At 44.4% G+C, this 15609-nt stretch overlaps 1 non-coding gene across 1 annotated transcript; it reads left to right on the forward strand.

Annotated features, from left to right (window-relative positions):
* Window positions 1-9921: 9921 nt before the first annotated feature.
* On the forward strand, window positions 9922-10025 carry LOC116812376 (small nucleolar RNA U13). The gene has a single exon (XR_004370677.1). It is a non-coding gene; the product is annotated as a small nucleolar RNA U13 (small nucleolar RNA).
* The last annotated feature ends 5584 nt before the right edge of the window (window positions 10026-15609 follow it).

Consider the following 15609-nt stretch of genomic DNA (forward strand, 5'->3'; position numbering starts at 1 on the left):
AGGCGTGGCGACATGTCAGGGTGGGAAGCGGGGAAAGTGGGAAGGCCGGACAGAGCACCCCCCGGGAGATTCCTCTGCAGAAGAGAATTCCTAACACGTCTGGAGAAAGGGAAGAGACCTTTGACATCATGCAGCCTTTCAGGGTGCTCACACATACCCGCCCACCTCTCCCCACCTGGCCTCGGCGCCCTGCCGCCTTCCTATTGTTCCTCCTTGGCGTCAGGACCCGCCCCCATCTGTCACTCACTGCCCACCGGTCCTCCATTGGCTCCTTTGAACACGGAAGGGCCCACCTTCACCTGTCATTTACAGCCTGGCCTTCTGCCTGCCTTCGTTCAAGTAGGCTTATATGGCCTTTTGCAGCCCGTATCAAAACTGAAAGAGTTCAAAGAGTCAGAGGTTCGAGGTAAAACCTAAGGGACATTGGTTTTAGAAGACTTAACCAAGGGCTGGATTGGAAGTCGGCCTGGAACAGGATTGCAGAGTTAACAAAGGTTCATGTTCTATACAAAACAGGAACTCTGATGGTTGCAATAGTTAAGAAAGTCCTAGGATTCAAGACCTCTATCAGGGTGTATGGATGGAGAAAACATTAACAAATACCCTGCTTGAAGATCAAATCAGAGGGGCACTGGTGGTGCAATAGTAACCCAATTCCAAAGTTATTTCAGAGAGGCCTTAAATGGAAGGTTAACTTAGTCCCAAGTCTGAGCGAAGACTAGAGATCCATTAAAGGTGATGTGGTTAACAGAGGCCCAGAATTCACAGCCTATACCAAAGGGGTAATGATGGTGGAAGAATTAATCAAGGTCTGACTTCAAAGTCAAACCAAATGGCATTCATGATAAAAATGTTAACTGAGGGCCGGGCACAGTAGCTCACACTTGTAATCTCAGCACTTTGGGAGGCCAAGGCAGGAGGATCACTTGAGGCCAGGAGTTAGAGACCAGCCTGGCCAACATGGCAAAACCCTATCTCTACTAAAAATACAAAAATTAGCCAGGTATGGTGGCGCATGCCTGTAGTCCCAGCTACTTGAGAGGCTGAGGCATGAGAATCGCTTGAACCTGGGAGGTGGAGGTTGCAATGGGCCCAGACCGTGACACTGCACTCCAGCCTGGGGGACAGACAAAACTCCGTCTCAAAAAATAAAAATAAAAAAAAATGTTAACTGAGGGCCGGGCACAGTGGCTGACACCTGTATCCCAGGACTTTGGGAAGCTGAGGTGGGAGGATCGTGTGAGCCCAGGAGATCAAGACCAGCCTGGGCAACATAGTGAGACTCCATCTCTATAAAAATAAATGTTAACTGAGGACTGGGGTTGGTGGATACAGGAGAAGGGGCACAAGTAGCTAAAAAGTTAGTACAGCTTTGATTTTCTGTACATACCAAAGGATCATAGATGGAGAGGACTCAACTGAGGCCTGCAGTCAGTGTAAAGATCTGAGGGATGCAGAGCATAGTGGCTCACTCCTGTAATCCCAGCATTTTGGGAGGTCGAGGCGGGCAGATCACTTGAAGCCAGGACTCAGCATGGCCAACATGGTGAAACCCTGTCTCTACTAAAAATACAAAAATTACCCAGACGTGGTGGTGCATGCCTGTAATTCCAGCTGCTTGGGTGGCTGAGGCATGAGAATCACTAGAACCTGGGAGGCGGAGGTTGCAGTGAGCAAGAACTGAGGGGCAGTAATGGGGAAACAGTTAACAGACATGCAAAAAGATTCACATGTAAATTGCCCTGGTGATGGAAAAGTGAACAGAACCTCAAGCTTAATACATAGACCCAGGATTATTAATTTTCCACCTTCAAAGGCCTGAATTCTCTCTCTAGATCCAAACCCGTTAATAGTGGAATGGATAACAGATTCCCCAGTTCAAGGTAAAATTAAGGGTTGATTTAGGTTGGAAGAGTTAATAGAAGCCCAGGTTGAAGAGCACAGATAAGAGACTCTGATGGTGAAATTGCTAACAACAGCTGGGGTTTGAGGTGAGGTCAGAGGGATAGGGATGGTGGAAGAGTTAAGAAGGACATGGTTTGAGTATAGACCAGATGGGCATCAATGGTGGAATATTTCAAAGATGCCTCTATTCATTTCCTATTGCTGCTATAGCAAATCATCACAGACTTACTTGCTCAAAACAGCACAAATTTATTATCTTACAGTCCTACAGGTCAGAAATATGATATGGGTTTCACTGGGCACTCCCTACAGAGGCTCTAGGAGAAACTCCATTTATTTGCTTTATCTAGCTTCTGCTAGAAGCCACCTGTATTCCTTGTCTCGTGGTCCCTTCCTCTCCATCTTCAAAGCTGACAGTGTAGCATCTTCACATCGCTCTCTGACGGTAACCTGCTTCCATCATCACCCTTCTCTTCCCTTTTTATTTAATATTATATATATTATAAATATATAGGAGAGAGAAAGAAAGAGGAGGAGGGGAGAGAGAAATGAAACAATTTTGTCTGTCACCAGGTGAGTGGGTGGTGTGATCAGACACTGTAACCTTTCACTTCGAGGCTCAAGCGATCCTCTCATCTCTGCCTCTGGGTACTAGAACTACACGACAGTCACCATTCCAGAAATTTCTTAATTTTAGACAGATTTGGCTTGCCAGGTGGGTGAGTGGTTAAACCATGCCAGTCTGCCTCCGGTCACGCCTCCCGAGTAGCTGGGACTACAGGCGCCCACCTCAATGCCCGGCTAATTTTTTGTATTTTTAGTAGAGATGGGGTTTCACCATGTTAGCCAGGATGGTCTTGATCTCCTGACCTCGTGACCCGCCCGCCTCAGCCTCCCAAAGTGCTGGGATTACAGGCGTGAACCACCACGCCTGGCCATTTTTTAACTTTTGGTAGAGACAGGGTCTTGCTAGGTTGCCCAGGCTGGACTCCAACTCCTGGCCTCAAGCAATCCTCCCAACTCAGCCTCCCAAAGTGCTCCCTCCCTCTTATAAGGACCCTTGATTACATTGGGCCCATCTAGATAATCCAGGAAAATCTCATCTTAAAATTCTTAATCACATCTGCAAAGTTCCTTTTGCCATGTAAGGTAACATATTCACAGGTTCTAGGGGTTGGGAGAGGGATATCTTTGGGGGACTATTAATCTGTCTACCACAATGCCCAATGTTTAAGTCAAACCAGAGGGCCAATGGGGGTGGAAGATTTGACTGAAGCATAGGGTATTAACAAGAGAAAACGATCAATGGTTTGAATCAGATTTAAATTCACATAGGATGGGCCTAGATGAGGGGTCCAGGCTGTTATGTCAGAATTGCCTCAAGGGCTTGAGTTCAAAGTTAAAGGAAATTCAAAGTCAAAGTTCAAATTTCAAAGGAAATTGATGGAATCTCAACAGAGATCCTGAGCCCTGGATCAAAGCCCCAGTAGCACTGGTGGTTAAAAAAAATGTTAACAGAGGCCCAGGTTTAAGATCTACAATATAGACACATTGATGGTGGAATAATTAACAGGTTTGAGGTTAAAACCGAGGGTCGGCTGAGTGCGGTGGCTCGTGCCTGTAATCCCAATACTTTGGAAGGCCGAGGTGGGCGGATGACAAGGTCAAGAGATCGGGACCATCCTGGCCAACACGCTGAAATCCCGTCTCTACTAAAAACACAAAAATTAGCTGGGCATGGTGGTGTGCTCCTGTAGTCCCAGCTACTCGGGAGGCTGAGGCAGGAGAATTGCTTGAATCCAGGAGGCAGAGGTTGCAGTGAGCCGAGATCGTGCCACTGCACTCCCACCTGGTGACAGAGCGAGACTCCGTCTCAAAAAAACAAAACAAAACAAAACAAAAAATCTGAGGTTCATTGATGATTAAAGACTTAACAGGGCTGGGTGCAGTGGCTCACACCTGTAATCCCAGCACTTTGGGAGGCTGAAGCAGGAGGATCACTTGAGCCCAGGAGTTCAAGACCAACCTGGGCAACATAGCAAGAACCCATCTCTACAAATAAAAGAATAATTAGCTGGGTGCAGTGGTACATGCCTGTAATCTCAGCTACTCCAGAAGCTGAGGAAGGAGAATTGCTTGAGCCCAGGAGTTCAAGGCTGCTGTGGGCTATGATTGTGCTACTGCACTTCAGCCTGGGTGACAGAGCAAGACCCCTAAAAAAAAAAAAAAATTTAACAGCCAGCCAGATTCAATGTCAAAAAATGGGAACATTAATGCTAAAATCTATAACTGAGCTCTAGGTTTAATGTATAAATCAGAGTGGGAAAGCTAATGGTGTTAAGAAACCTGGATTTAATTCACATATCAGAAGAGGCATTGATGGAGGAAAAATAAAAAGAAGTCAGGTTTGGTTTTCATGCTAGAAATGAGTTGATGATGAAATAGTTAACAGAGTTAGACACCCCAACAAGTGGGGCATTAGGGGCGGAAGCATTAATAGAAGTAGGCATAAAGAGAAAACTGAACAGGCCGGGCACAGTGGCTCACGCCTGTAATCCCAACACTTTGGAAGGCTGAGGCAGATCACTTGAGGTCAGGAGTTCGAGATCAGCCTGGCCAACATTGTGAAACCCCATCTCTATTAAAAATACAAAAATTAGCTAGGCCTGGTGGCACATGCCTATAATCCTAGGTACTCAGGAGGCTGAGGCATAAGAATCACTTGAAACTGGGAGGGGGAGGTTGCAGTGAGCCGAGATCACACCACTGCACTCCAGCCTGGGCGACAGAGTGGAACTCTATCTCAAAAAAAAAAAAGAAAGAAAACTGAACAGAGAACCAGGCGCAAGGTCAGGCCTGAGTGGCCGTGAAAGTGGAAGAATTAACAAAGGACCAAGATCAAGGCTCAGATCGGAAGGCCATAGATGGCAGAAATGTGACCCAAGGCCTAGATTCAGTGTGGAGAAGAGAGGACACATAATCTGCTGTGTAGCCCTAACTAAAGCCACAATCATGTCTAGACTTCATCAGTGTTATACAGTAGCTGCTGTGGACTGAACTGTGTTCCCTCAAAATTTGTATGTTGAAGACCTAACACCCTACATGACTGCATGGGAGATACGGCCTATAAGAAGATGATTAAAGTTAATGATGTCAGAAGGTAGAACCCTGATTGGAGACAAGTGTAAGAGACCCAAGAGATTCTCTCTCTGCCATGTGACGACACAGCATGAAGGCAGCCATCGGCAAGCCAGAAAGAGAGACTTCACCAGAAACCAAACCTTTCTGGAACCTCAATCTTGGACTTTCCAGCCTCCAGAACTGGAGAAAATACATTTCTATTGTTTAAGCCATCTAGTCTATGGTATTTTATTATGGCAACCTGAGCTGACTAATACAGTAGCTATGTACGTCTTTAAGATTTCTCTCAAATATGTGGGAAACTATGTATGACAGGCCCCCTGGAAGTTAAGAATTTTCATGATGATCAAAGCCCTTCTGAATAATTTTTTGATGCTTCTCTCTAGACATGTCCACAGGAATTTTTAAAAGTAAAATGTTTAGGCAGAGCACAGTGGCTCAGGCCTATAATTCCAGCTCTTTGAGAGCCCAGGGCAGGAGGATAGCATGAGCCCAGGAATTGGAGACCAGCCTGGGCAACCTAGCAAGATCCTATCTCTACAAAAAATGTAAAAATAATAATAATAAAAAATAAAATAATCTTTACAAAAATTTTTGATGCAGTAAGTAATGCCTTTCATGCATACCCCTGGACTGTAGACCCGGAGCTTCTGATCCAGTAAGTCAAGGATGAGGTCCAACACTCTGCATTTATTTTATTGCTTTATTTGGAAATAATTTCAAACTTACAGAAAAAGTTGCAAAAATAGTACAAAGAACTCTCATATACCATTCATCCAGATTCTCCAAATGTGATTATTTTATCCCATTTTCTTTACATATCTATAATATATATGTACATATATGTGTGCATATTATATATATATATATACACATATTTTTTTCTGAATCATTTAAATATAAATGTCTGTTGTGGGAAGTCAGGGACCACAAATGGAGGGATTGGCTGAAGCCATGGCAGAAGAACATGAATTGTGAAGATTTCGTGGACATTTATTAGTTCCCCAAATTAATACTTTTATAAGTTCTTATGCCTGTCTTTACTGCAATCTCTAAACATAAATTGTAAAGATTTCATGGACACTTATCACTTCCCCAATCAATACCCTTGTGATTTCCTATGCCTGTCTTTACTTTAATCTCTTAATCCTGTCAGCTGAAGAGGATGTATGTCACCTCAGGACCATGTGATAATTGCACTAACTGCACAAATTGTACAGCATGTGTGTTTGAGCAATATGAAATCTGGGCACCTTGAAAAAAGAACAGGATAACAGCAATTGTTCAGGGAATAAAAGAGATAACCTTAAACTCTGACTGCCGGTGAGCTGGATGGAACAGAGCCATATTTCTCTTCTTTCAAAAGCAAATAGGAGAAATATGGCTGAATTCTTTTTCTCAGCAAGGAATATCCCTGAGAAACAGAATATGTGCCTGGAGGTATAGGCCTATGAATGGCCCCCCAGGTGTGCCTGTCTTTTATGGTCGAGACTGCAGGGGTGAAATAGACCCCAGTCTCCCATAGCACTCCCAGGCTTATTAGGAAGAGGAAATTCCCACATAATAATTTTGGTCAGACCGGTTGCTCTCAAAACCCTGTCTCCTGATAAGATGTTATCAATGACTATGGTGCCTGAAACTTCATTAGCAATTTTAATTTTGCCTCGGTCCTGTGGTCCTGTGATCTCGCCCTGCCTCCACTTGCCTTGTGATATTCTATTACCTTGTAAAGTACTTGATGTCTGTGACCCACACCCTATTCGTATACTCCCTCCCCTTTTGAAACTCTCTAATAAAAACTTGCTGGTTTTACGGCTTGTGGGGCATCACGGAACCTACCGACATGTGATGTCTCCCCCGGACGCCCAGCTTTAAAATTTCTCTCTTTCGTACTCTATCCCTTTATTTCTCAAGCTGGCCGACACTTAAGGAAAATAGAAAAGAACCTACGTGAATATCGGGGCAGGTTCCCCAATAAATGTCAGCCTGGCAAGGTGGCTTAGGCCTGTAATTGCAGCACTTTGGGAGGTCAAGGCGGGATGATCACTTGAACCAAGGAGTTCGAGACCAGCCTGGGCAACATGGCAAAATCCCATCTCTACCAAAAATACAAAAAATTAGCCAGGTGTGGTGGCACACACCTGTGGTCCCAGCTACTCAGGAGGCTGAGGTGGGGGGATTGCTTGAACCTGGGAGGTGGAGGATGCAGTAAGCCGAGATCACACCTCTGTACTCCAGTCTGGGCAACAGAATGAGACTCTGTCTCAAAAAACAAACAAACAAACAGAAACAATAAATGTCCCTAAATACTAGTGTGTTTTTGCTAAAGAAAAACAGAGAAAACAGGACATTGCCTTATATAACCACAATATAATAATCAGTCAAGAAATTAACATTGACACAGCACAATTATCTAATCTTTAAACCTCTTCAGGCCAGGTGCAGTGGCTTGTGCCTGTAATCCCAACACCTTGGGAGGCCGAGGCGGGTGGATCACTTGAGGTCAGAAGTTGGAGACCAGCCTGGCCAACATGGTGAAATCCCATCTCTACTAAAAATGCAAAAATTAGCTGGGTGTGGTGGTGGGTGCCTGTGATCCCAGCTGCTTGGGAGGCTGAGACAGGAGAATCGCTTGAACCTGGGAAGCAGAGAGATTGCAGTGAGCTGAGATCATGCCATTGCTCTCCAGCCTGGGTGACAAGAGTGAAACTCTGTCTCAAAAAACAAAAACAAAACAAAAACAAAACCTTTTCAAAATGTGCCAATAGTCCCAATAATGCTCTTTACAGCAAAAGGCAACTTTTTTTCTGTTCCTGGATCCAGTCCAGATTCTGCTTTGCATTTACCTGTCTCATCTCTTCAGTCTCCCTTAATCTGTCCTTTCTTCATCTTTTATGACATTGGCCTTTTTTGAAGGACATAGGCAGGTTGTTTTGCAGAATGTACCTTGGGTTCATACTGACATCTCTGATTCCAGTCCAAGGTCTTAGGATTATTCTAGCCCTACCTCCTTTCCAGATTTGTAATGCCTTTCTCAGACAGTGAGAAACATGGCTCTCATTGTCTCTATTTTACTCATTTGCTCAATCCTCATATACACATAAAGTAGTCTCAGAATTCCTAACCATACCCCTGTGTTTAAAAAAAAATCACTAACTAAATTACAAAATTTGGCTGGGCATGGTGGCTCATGCCTGTAATCTGAGCACTTTGGGAGGCTGAGGTGGGAGGACCACTTGAGCACAGGAGTTCGAGATTAGCCTGGGCAACATAGGGAGACTCCAGCTCTATTTAAAAAATAAAAATAAAAAAGTACAATATTTGCATACAGTCATTTTTGCTTTTTGTCTTATAGTATCCAGTCAAAATAACTGTTTCCCAAAGTTACTCAGATTAGCTATTTTTTTCCTCATGCCCGTTAGCGTGGTTATATTATTCATTTGTAATATGCTTAGGTTCCTTTGTTTCTATTTATGTTCCATTTTGGGTCCCCCCCAAGCCTAGTTTATTTTAATGTATTTATTTTTTCACCCACTTCCTCACTTTTCTATATCTATTTTTGGAATATGTGAAACATTGCTATGCTTCTAAAAGAGGCAAAACTACACCAAAAGAATAAAAGTGTTCCTCCCTGCTCATCCCTACTTCCCATCCCCTCCTTTCCACCATGTTCCTACCCATCCCCTTTAGGTAAAAATCTCGTTCATTATTGTTTCATGTGCAAGCTCAGGATGAAAGTGTTGGGCCCTGGGAGGTGGATTCCCATGATTCCATGCTCCGGTTCCCTTCTGCAGTAAATGTATCCAAAGGCCTGACCGTGCTTCTTAGATTTCCTGGGTATAATGTATTGAAGAGGGTGAGGGAATTCACCTGAGCGCATGATTGTGGGATCACCCAGAAATTGAGGAGTTTCATTAATTTAATTTAGGGTTTAAAAAGATAAAGTGTGTTCCATATACCTGCAAGAAAACAACCAGTTTATGGCAAAAACGGTGCCATCTTGAAGCAAATCCACCATCATGATCAATGTTTGACTCCTGCATACCGACGTGTTCTGCAGCAAGGTTTTTAAACAGTTCCTGCAGTATATAGACAACCTTAATAATAAGCTTATTTAACCTGCCCAGTTTTCTTTCTTTCCTTTTCTTTTCTTTTTTCTCTTTTCTTTTTTCTTTTCTTTCCTTTCTCTCTCTTTCTTTCTCTTTCTCTCCCTCTTTCTTTCTCTCTTTCTCTTTCTTTCTTTCTTTCTTTCTTTCTTTCTTTTTCTTTCTTTCTCTCTTTCTTTCTCTTCCAGAGTCTCACTCTGTCACCCAGGCTGGAGTGCAGTGGTGCAATCTTGGCTCACTGCAACCTCTGCCTCACGGGTTCAAGCAATTCTCCTGCCTCAGCCTCCAGAGTAGCTGGGATTACAGGTGCCTGCCACCCACACCTGGTGAATTTTTGCATTTTTAGTAGAGACAGGGTTTCACCATGTTGGCCAGGCTGGTCTCAAACTCTTGACCTCAAGTGATTTGCCTGCCTTGGCCTCCCAAAGTGTTGGGATTACAGGTGTGAGCCACTGTGCCTGGCCTCCCCAGTTTTCCAGAGTTTTGGCAAGCAAGTCTAAGACCAGACTGGCTGGACATGTCTTTACTCTAAAAGCATGCTATAGAAAAAATACTTTCTGATGGGAGGGTGCGGGGTTCCACCCTCTTAGAGCTCCCTGAGATGGCTTGCATTCTTAAGTGCCTATTAAATATTCCTTTCTGAGAACTGGGTTTGTCAGCCTTATTCTTCTGCCTTTCAGTTCCTTTGGCCTTTAGGGGTGGGTTTGCATATACCAGCTACTGTGGAACATTTGCTGAGCCAGGCAGGAGCTGAAGAACTAAGAAATTGATCCTTTAGTAGTTCCTAAGCATGATGATTGGGTGTTCATGTGCTTATGTGAGATGTGCCTTTCTCGAACCTTGTTATGACATCAGCACATTATTCATCTGATATGAAAAAAAAAAAAAGAAATGGGTAAGGGGAATGAAGCATCTGTGCGTGAAACTCCAGGGTGGCCAGCAACATCTATGTGGGGTGGTGTGACACCTCTGTTAGATGCTTGTGGACCTCTGCATGAGTAATGGGACATCCCGAAAACTCAGAAGGAGTTATTAACTGAAAGCCATATAGTGCACTGCGATAGGGAAGGATGGTGGATAACCTATCCAGTGGGCTGGCCACTTCTCTGGGCTGTTCATTTGGCATTGGAGGCCCAGCTAGCAGCAGAGGCGAAAATTAAATGGCTAGGGAAGGAATTGCAACGAGAAAAAGACACGTGGCTTTTGACTTTTCTCCTTGCATCCAACATAATGAAGAAAATTGACGACCAAGAGAACAAAAATTAAAACCTTAGCATGTAGATAGATTGGTCCGCCTAGGGGGAATGAAATGGAAATGACCAGAAATTAAAGCTGTCATAACTAAGCCCGATTGGGATGTGAAAATTTGGAATCCCTGGGAATGTTGTGGAGAGGAATATTTCGATGACATAGAAGTCATAGCTGAAGAGGGGAACGAAGATCATTGGCAAGCTTGCCCCTTGTGCACAGGAAAGTGAAAGCTGAACAACTCCAGCAAAATGGGAGTTGACCAATCCAGGAGAATCTCACTATCAGTGTATATCACTCTTACTATCACTATCTCACTGCTACAGAACTCTTAAAGATTGCAAAGACCATTTAAACAACCACCTAAGGAACCACTGACCTCTTAGATGGTCCAATTGTGGGACACAGGGTTTTTCTTTAGCTAGGAATCAAGCAGAGAAAAATGATTAACATCATCACCCACCTGGTCCTGCAGCAATGCCTTCATAAACCAGGAAGAATAGCCTTATGGAATGGATTATTCTAGCTATGAGAGAGGCTTGGCCTAATGAAAAAGATTTACCAGGAGGGACAACCTGCTGGTGGTCAATCAAAGAGGCCCTGGGGCTTCTCTGGGAATTAGGAATGAGGCAAGCCATCTATACCTGGGTTTTCACAGGAACTGATATAGCAGTTTTTACTGCCAGGGTGAAAAATAAATTGCTACAGCACGCATGAAGAGAATGGCAGGGCCCTTTTCTGTCTTTGTTGAGGCCTGGAGTGGAACAAGATGTATATGATGTAGGACAAGCCATTGCAAATTTGGAAAAAACCAAGCTAACCAGGGACAGGGTAAGCTTGGGAACCCGACGAGGGTTAGCAAAAGGGAAAAGGAGAATCCCACAGAAAGAAGGAGGAAAAAAAAGGAAAAGGGATAGATAAGAGGCACATGTAAGTAAATGTGGCATGATTTATTGGGAGCAGAAACACCCCAATAAAAAATAGACAAACAACCTAACACTGTATTAGCAGCCACATAGAGGGAACTACCGCCTGAACAGCAATTTCGTTGCTTCCTTTCTGCCCCTCCTGCAGAAGAGGAAGACCAGACCCCTTCTTGTAATGCCCCAGCCTATCAGGGTGGGTCCCACCCGGGCTCCGAAATTACTAGGGCCGAGGTTAATCCCATGTTTGAGCAATAGAGGGCGATCAGAGGCCCCATATTGAGCCCATCACTTACTGGTCCTGAGAAATAAGACTATTGCCTTACTAGGGACGGAATGTACTTTAACCCATGGACACATTCAGAAAGACACTTTGATCAATGGTCTGCCATTGATGGTTATGGGGGACAAATGATCCCAGTAAAAAGGACTTTAATACATCTCGGTTTGGGGAAAGTGTCCTCTGCCCCCTATATGGTGCTTATTTCCTCTATTCCATAAAATATTTTAGGCATGGATATTCTGTTAGGAAAGACTGTAAACTTCAGTGGAAGAATTCAGATTAAAGGTGGGTATAGTACAGGTATTCTCAGGAGAGGTCAAAATGGAAACCCGTACAATCCTCTAGCCCCAGGTAGGTTGTCAATACTAAACAATACAAATTGCCTGAGGGGCATGCTGTAATAAGTGCAGCTATTGAGGAACTTAAAAGGTACATATTATCCGGCCAACTCAAAGCAAGATTATCGGTTCCATCTGGCCTGCATGCAAACCTGACCAGGCCTGGCTGATGACTGCAGGTTACCAGAAATTGAACAAGGTAACCCTGGCCATACAAGCTGCAGTTTCTTAAATTACTCAGGTAGTCAACCACATCGTGTCTGTCCTGGGTACACATCATGCTGTGTTAGGTTTGGCTAATACCTTTTTCTGCATTCTACTGTCCAAATAATCACAAAACCAATTTGCTTTTACCTGGCAAGGTTTCCAGTGGACCTTTCAAGTGCTGCCCTAGGGCTATTTCACACTCCTACAATTTGTCACCCAATGATAGCTACACACTTGTCTTTGCTCTCACTCCTGACTTCTCTTTTTTAGTCTTCTTATATTTATAATATGATGTTAACCTCTGAGATGTTCGTGTGTATTATGAAAGTCTGAGGGCATTGTGCAATCATCTTCTGGAACAAGGGTGGGAAATCAACCCTTCAGAAGATCTAGGGCCCAGGGCCTGCAGTGAAGTTTTAGGGGTTACATGGTGGGGTAAGATTCCTTTTATATTGGGTACATTAATGGACAAAATTCAGTAACATCCAACTCTGAAAACAGAAGAGAAATCCAAATATTTGTGGGTCTTTTAGGATATTAGAGAGCATTTGTCCCACCCTTAGCCCAATGTTTGAGGCCACTATGTGGACTTATTAGAGAAAGGACACATTGAAACTGAGACACGTCGCAGCAGGGAGCTTTAAACAGGCTAAAGTGCTACTATAGCAGGCACAAGCCTCAGGCACCCCTTTAGAGGGAGTAGAGATGACTTTGGATGTTACTGCTACTCCTGTGGGCAGGAGTTGGGCCTTATGGCAACCACGGTATGGTAAATCAATCCCTTTAAGATTTTGATCACAATTATGGAAAGGAGCAAAGCCAGATACTGAAAGAGGAAATTTTCCCTGACCCCTTCACAGGCCTCATGACAGGGGTGCCTCCCTTACTAAGCCCACAGCTCTCAACCCCTTGTGGGATGGGAAGCATGCAGGCCAGCCGGTGTAAGAGCCAGGGAAAGTGCCTTTGGGCGCTGGCAGGAGCAAAACTCTGTGCGTGCCCCAAGGCAGCATCTAAGGAGGATAAAACTCCCTCGGGCCCCAAAACCCCAGAGGGCATGCGTTACAGTGAGCTCTTTTAGCTTTACTGTCTGAGGATGGCTTAAGTAAGTGTTTTAAGAGCTCAGTGGACCCTCTGCCTTTCCGTGAGGGCAGAGGGTCAGTGTGACAGCCTTTTTGTATTCCGAGCTCTTGTCCAGCATCCAGGAAAAATCAGATTGCACGAATGAATTGAAGGATAACAAATGCAGGGGATTTTATTGCCGATGGAAGTGGCTCTCAGCAGGAAAGGGAGCCGGAAAGAGGAAGGAGCAGGAGAGTATTCTTCCCCTGAAGTCTGGCCGTCTTCAGCCAGACTGTTCTCCAAAGTCCTGCCGTCAAGCCATCCCTCTGAAGTCAAACTGCATCTCTCCAATGTTCAGCTGCTTCTTTTCTTCTCCCCTTCTCTGCTCTCTGCCAGTGGAGCCTGGGGTTTTTGTATGTACAGGATGGAGAGCACGGTGGGCCAGGGGTGGTTTTGGAAAAGGCAACATTAGAGCAGGAAAATGGGGATGTGAAGTTCTCACTTTGGGCTGCGGTTCCAGGCTTGAAGGTGGGGCCCTCGTCAGGGACTCCACTTCTTCTGCCTAGAATTTCTGTGCCTCCTGTCCCTATCAGTACTCTCCCATTGAACAAGTGCTAGCAGTATATGCTTTACAGCAGGTGGAATCATTAGCAAAGACCCTTCCCATGACTGTGAGAACCGGTCTACCAATCAAGGGATGGATAGAAGGATTAGTTAAATCACCCACCTCCGTTTAAATATCAAACACCTATCTTGAATAAATGGCATGCCTATTTGCAACAATGAAGTGTCCTAGTAACCAATCCCTTAAGCCCAGAATTGCATGCTGTGTTAGGCCTTGTTATATGTGAGCAACCAAAGGACATCCCTTTGCCCCTTCCTACTCCAGTGCCTGACACAATAAGCAAAGGAGTGTTATGCATCCGTGATCATGCTTGGCACACAGATGGCTCCAGCAAGGGAAACCCCTGTACTTGGACCGCTGTTGCTATATGACCACAAACTGATACAATCTGGCTTGATATAAGTACCCATTACAGTAGACAGTGGGCTGAGTCGCAAGCTGCTTGGTTAATAATCACACATAAGCCCTGGCCCCTGGCTCTTTGTGCTGATGGCTGGGCTACATTCAAAGGCCCAATTATGTGGCTAGCCCAGTGGCAACAAGAAAAATGGATGTTTATGCACAAACCCATATAAGGCATGAACACGTGGCAAGACATATAGAGAAGCTGCAACACTCTGCAGCTGATGAAATAGTTGGTATTTCATGTAGTGGTACACAGTAAGACTCAGTTCCAGGAAATATAGAAGCTGACACCCTAAGAACAATTAGAAGCATTGTGCTCTGTCCCAGGCCAATGAATAGAGACCTGGGTACATAACAAAAGTAGTCATAGAAGTGCAAGAGTAGGCTTGGAGATAGCCAAGAAGGCAGGATTGCCCTTAAAATATACTGACCTCCCAATAACTGTTAAAAATGTTGATATGGTTTGGCTCTGTGTCTGCACCCAAATCTCATGTTGAATTGTAATTCACACATGTCAGGGGAGGTGACTGGATCATGGGGGCGGTTCCCCTATGCTGTTCTCATGATAATGAGTGAGTTCTCACGAGATCTGATGGTTTAAAGGTGTTTGGCAGTTCCCTCCTTGCTCTCTTTCTCTCCTGCCGCCGTGTGAAGAAGGTCCTTGCTTCCCTTTTGCCTTCCGCCATGATTGTAAGTTTGCTGAGGCCTCCCCAGCCACATGGAGCTGTGAGTCAATTAAGCTTCTTTCCTTTATACATTACACAGTCTTAGGTAGTTCTTTATAGCAGTGTAGAAACGGACTAATACAGATGTATACCACATTCTTGATTTCATCCACACTATATACCATATCATGCAGGACACACTCATAGGGCTGTCCACCCTATAACAGATCTGCAAATGAATTATATAGGGCTTCTTTTTGTAAGTCAAGACAAAAAGTATGTATTGGCCTGTGTAGATACTGCTACTGAACTGCTGTAAGTTTGTCCTTGTAAGTGAGCTAATCAAGCCAGTACTATTAAAGGTTTAGAGGCTCTCAGTACTATGTGTGGATATCTTTGACACATTTACAGTAACCAAAAGACCCATTTTGCTGGACATGATGTGCAGGACTGGGCCAGGGAACACAACAGATCATGGCACTTTCATCTCCCATGTAGCCTCCAAACAGCAGGGTTAACTAAAAAGAAAACTGGTCTTCTGAAAGTACAAATTCAGTTTCCTGGGGAGGCTGAGCATGGTGGCTCACACCTGTAATCCCAGCACTTTGGGAGGCTAAGGTGGGAGGATCGCTTGAGGTCAGGAGTTCGAGACCAGCCTGGCCAACATGGCGAAATCTCGTCTCTATTAAAAAAAAAAAAAAAAA

Source organism: Hylobates moloch, unplaced genomic scaffold (assembly GCF_009828535.3).
Source record: "Hylobates moloch isolate HMO894 unplaced genomic scaffold, HMol_V3 SCAFFOLD_7, whole genome shotgun sequence".
Lineage (NCBI taxonomy): Eukaryota > Metazoa > Chordata > Mammalia > Primates > Hylobatidae > Hylobates > Hylobates moloch.